Source organism: Chelonia mydas, chromosome 24, assembly GCF_015237465.2.
Source record: "Chelonia mydas isolate rCheMyd1 chromosome 24, rCheMyd1.pri.v2, whole genome shotgun sequence".
Lineage (NCBI taxonomy): Eukaryota > Metazoa > Chordata > Testudines > Cheloniidae > Chelonia > Chelonia mydas.
Window position 1 is genome coordinate 1815111 of NC_051264.2, and position 4978 is coordinate 1820088.

Sequence of the window (4978 nt, forward strand, 5' to 3'; positions counted from 1 at the left end):
TGGTCTGACCCTGTACAGCTGATTGCACATTTTCATGACAGGACACAGCACATGCTAAAGGTGGCTTATATTCCTCCAGCTCTTTCCCTGCCCCGATGGTGGAATGGTGTTCCTGAGAACTGGGCCCAGGTGTCCACGGCCAAATGAGGGGAGACAGGCAAGAAGAAGGCTGAGACATTAACTGCGTCACGCAGGGGCTGGCAGGGCGGCTGGTGCGGGGTAGGGGACGGCAGGTGTCTCAAAGGACAGCTACTCCTCATGGCCCATCACCCTCCCCTGGGTCCAAGCCATCCGTTCCATGGCCACAGGGAATTTGTGCCAAGCTCAGAGACAGCATATGGCCCAGCTCTCCTGGCCCCGCCCTGGGGATTCCCTGGGGAGAGGGGAAATCCCGGATCTTCTAATGTCCCGAGCCTCCCTGGAGGTTCAGTCACGACCCTTCCGGGGTGAAGATTAACCTGGTGTTAGGCTGCGTCCTTTCTGGATGGTGTCACTTCCCTCCCTGACAGCTCACAGCTTCCCCCAGGTCATATCCCGGGGTGCTGTCCATCCATTCCAACAGGGTGATGGCATTACTCACGGGGGGTGAGCCCTGGAATCAGGGTGTCACTCATCTGTGACTCTGACTCACGCCAGGGGTTTCGTCAGGAACTGCCAGCTCTCCCCAGGCTGATCACCCTTTGATCATGCCGTTGTCTCGTATCCAGCGCCGATGTCGCTGGCTGCTTGGAATGGGGACCAACTGGCCAAACTCGACTGCGGGTCCAGCATCCAGATGAGCCAGTGTGTGTGTGTTTGTGTGCGTGTGCGAGGTTTCTGTGTGGGACACAGAACTAGGCGTGTCTGGGTTTCCCTAGTCTTATGGAGAAGCTGAGTGTGTCCCGGCTCGGTGAGAAAGCGAGGCCTGATCCCTGCCAAGGAGCGTGGGATCAGAGCACGGCTCAGGATTTCAATCGCTGCCCCGTCACTGAGTATCACGAAGCCCTGGCACTGGGAGCTCCCAGCCACGGCCAGGCCCCCTTGTCCCGAGTACTGCATGTACAGAGAGCAAGAGACCGGCCCTGCCCTGAAGAATCTAAGCAGGCAAAGGCTGGTTTATGGTCCCTGTTTTAGAGGTGGGGACCTGACACCCAAAGAAACAGAGACCGGCCCAGTATGGACCCCCCTTCCTGAGACCGAGTACAGGGTCCTTAGCTACCTGACCACGCAGCCCCTTGCTGGCGACTGGCAGGATTTCACAGTAGCCCTGGCCAGGGGTGCGGGGACTGGGGGGAAAGCTACGAAGCCTGACTGCCTGGATCAGGGGGCCCGATTCTCCGTGGCCCTTCGTGCGATGCTGGCCCTTTCCCCCTGTGCCGCGCGGGAGCGAGCGAGAGGAGCGTTCGGATCCGGGAGCATTTCACATTCACGCTGCGCGGCGCCAGCTCCCGGCAGTCGCTGCAGCTCTCTTGGCTTCACCGGAGCAACACGGATCGACCCCAGTGGAGGATCCCACCCGAGGCAATGGGGGATCCGGGGCCACCCCGCCTTGCCACCAGTGTGGCGCCCCCTGCAGGCTGCCATGGGCTGTGTTGCAAGGTGCCGGGGAACCTTTCCCCAGCGCCACGCCTGGGCGGGTGGGAAGGTACGAGCGCTTGGGCGTGCGCACCAGGGCAAGGAGGGGCCGGTTGCTCCATTTCTTGATGACAAATGCTGGAAAATTTCCCGTGGTTGGAGTCTGGGTTGACTTGGGCCGCGCCCCTCCCGCAGTTGGCCCAGGCTGTGGCTGTCTGCCGGGGCCCAGCAACGCGGGGAGTGTCCGAGCAAATAGCCCCCCACTAACGTACCCCAGCAGCCGCCGTGGGCCGCCCCACCCCTGCTGGTCTCAGGCTGAGAGGCAGCTCCCCCAGCCACCTCCCTTCGCCGCCCACACGCCGTGAGCTCTGCACCCAGCTGTGACCCCTCCCACGCCGCCTCCTCCCACGGGCTGGATTCTGCTCCAAATGACTTAATCCGGAGGATTCCCGCTTTACCCTGGGGTAACTGGCATCACAACCCAGCCCGGGGCGCTGCCTTCAATGGGGACGTGTTCCAATGGGGCAGCCCAGGATCTCTGCAGGGCTGAGTCCCTGCCCTTCCTCCCCCACCCCCGGGTCCTTGTCACGCCTGCTGCCCCATGTCTCTTTCTGGCCTGGGGTCACCCCTGGCCTGGCACTCGCTGGGGCCCTCCCAGCTGAGACGTGCTGTCACCACCCGAACGGGCACTTGCCACCCTTCCCTCCATGGCTGGAGCCGGCCGCTCAGCAGGTGGGAGCTCCGGAACGGCCCAGTCTTGGGATCTCTGGCTACAAATTCCTCATTGCTCCAGCAAATCCCAGCCAAAGTGACCCAGGTCACCTGGCAGGAGCCAGAGCACCCATGGCCAGCCCAGAGCAGAGGCTATGGGGATGGCATCTCCATAAGATCAGCAAACAGCCTCGGGCCTGGTTTTGCCAACCTGCTTTCAGATGCAGCCTCCTGGCCTTTCCCCTCTGGCTGGGCCCTGGGGGATTTGGAGGCCCCAGGGCACAGTGAATATTTGCTAGTGGCCAGGGACTCCACCCCCTCTAACTAAGGGAGTTGGCTGCCGGGTGGGGCGAGGCCTCTGGGTCAGGGCAGTCCGGAGAAGTTCAAACAGGATGGACTAGCCGGAGAACAGGCCCCACGTTCCCGTCTCGTGCCTCGGGTCGAGTTCTAGCAGCCGGGTAACCTTTTCCCCAGGGTGGGAAGCTACGAGGCTCTGCCCAGCTCCCCTGAGTGTGAGGCTCACGTGCACGGGGCACATATGACGCCCAGAGAAGTGTATCAGGCCTTCCCCACAGATGAGCCCACCCAGGGGTGCTCAGTCCTTTAGCTCACACTGTGGCGGCTCGTGCGTATGGTTGTAGCTGGGCAAAATTTTTGTGCACTGAAATTTTTATCACTGAAAAATGCAGATTCGGGGCGAGTGACACAATGGGTGAAGCTGGGTCAATTTTGACTTGAGAAAGTTTCCTCCTGATTTTTCCGGCCTGCACCCACACTGACTATTTGCTGAGCCTGAGCCGCACGTGCTGTGTCCGGCTTCCACTCTGCGGCGCCGGGCTTCGAGCCGCGGCCCTCACAAAGAGGATGGTCATTGTGCACCTTAGCCCCAGGGGCCAGGATTGGGCACATGCTCTGGAGTCAGTCTCAGGGAGGAGCAGTCCCTGCCCTCCAGAAATAGCTCTCAGTGCCGGCCTAACCCTGGGATCTGTCACTCTGATGTGGCAACGCCAGGGCTTAATTTGTAATGAAAGAGGGGCTGGGGCTGAAGCAATAGTTTACATTCATCAGTGATGCAGCAAGCCCAGCGGTGCCGGGGCTCTGAACTGTCAGGCCCAGCGGTGCCGGGGCTCTGAACTGCCAGGCCCAGCGGTGCCGGGGCTCTGAACTGTCAGGCCCAGCGGTGCCGGGGCTCTGAACTGCCAGGCCCAGCGGTGCCGGGGCTCTGAACTGTCAGGCCCAGCGGTGCCGGGGCTCTGAACTGCCAGGCCCAGCGGTGCTGGGGCTCTGAACTGCCAGGCCAAGAGGTACCAGGGCTCAGCCCTGACAAGCCCTGGCACAAATTAAACACTGGGAAACGCCCTCCCAGTCTAGTGCACAGCTGGGCTCCTCTCTTTCTTCCGGGCATGCCTCAGTGTGGCTCATCTTCTTGCCGGGTGTCTGGGGCACCAGCCAGGCTGCCAGTTTTGAATTTCAGGGTTTAGTGATTTTTTCCCCCTCAAGCACTTGGAGGGCAACAAGAGGAACACTGTTGTTCAGTCAGACCAGTCCTTTGGCCGTTTCCCGCCAGGGCTCCCTTCGCCACTGGGAACAGCGTCTGGAACGGGGCAAAGCCCCACGTTAGGGAGAGCGCCTTATTCCTGAGCTGGAAGGGAATGCGTTCAAGCCGATGCTCCTCATAAATAACTGACGATCAAAGGGAAACGCTTGCGTAATTTGAACCCCCAAATTAACTCAGGCTAATGAATTTTTCAAAGCCTAATATGAACAGAGGTGATTTCACAGAGTCAAAAACCAGTTCAATCAAAACTTGCTCAGGTTTGGGGTCTGAATTTGTGCCCCCTGCTGGGTTTGCAGCTGATGGTGGCACCTGGCAAGAGCCAGAGAGTGTAACTGACTGAGTGAGGCCCAGGTGAAACTAACTAGTCACCTTCTGGCCCTGGGAGGCAGGTGAAATGTGAGAGAGGCCGATGCAGACTCAGAGCTGGGATCTTTTGAACAACCCAGAGGTTTTGGGGACTAGATGGCAGGGAGCCAGGACAAGAACCTAGGGAAACTGAATCCAGTGATTTGGGCCAGGCCTGTCATTGGCAAAAAAAGAAGCAAAAGCAAGAATGCTCTGCATGAAATCTGTCCATGTGGGCTCCTGCTAGGAGTAGTCAGCTACCAGGGGAGGGGGTTTGTCACAGGGAAACACTGGTTGCCTTTTATCCTTGCTGCAAGCACATCCCCCTGCATCACAAAGTGAAGCAGAGTTTCCTGGCACTAGCCCTTCCCCTGCGTTTGCCAGGAGTCCCTGGAGTTAACTCGCTCCCATCCTCCCGTTTCCCTCGCCTCTGCCGGCCTTAGCCCTGATCCACCAGACGCCGCTGTCTGTCTGTCCTTCTCTCTGTCTCTGGCAAGGGGTGTGCGTTTAGATCCCTAGATACCGCCTGGCCGGGACAATATTACCGATCGCTTGCTGGGTGGGCAGTGACTTGCTCTAAACTTCGGATGTTGACTGAAGAAGGGGGGGGCGGGTTGGGACGTGGGCGGCGTTTGTCCGACTGGAATGGGAAACACTACACCGCTCTGCTGAACCACTGGAAGGGTGAGCTCTGCCCCCCAGGGCCAGCTGCCCGCTCCCCCTCCCCGCTGGCCGGGTATAAAACCATCGCTAGGGGACGCAGCCCTCCCTGTCTGCAGCTTCCTCCCAAGCGGCAAACCAGGGTAAGTG

At 59.8% G+C, this 4978-nt stretch overlaps 1 protein-coding gene across 1 annotated transcript in view; it reads left to right on the top strand.

The window, feature by feature from the left end:
• The first annotated feature begins 4648 nt into the window (after positions 1-4648).
• S100A13 (S100 calcium binding protein A13) overlaps positions 4649-4978 on the top strand; it is a 2982-nt gene continuing 2652 nt past the window's right edge. The window contains exon 1 of the mRNA XM_007067809.4: positions 4649-4971. The gene's annotated coding sequence lies outside the window, so the exon portion shown is untranslated. The remainder of the gene's footprint in view (positions 4972-4978) is intronic.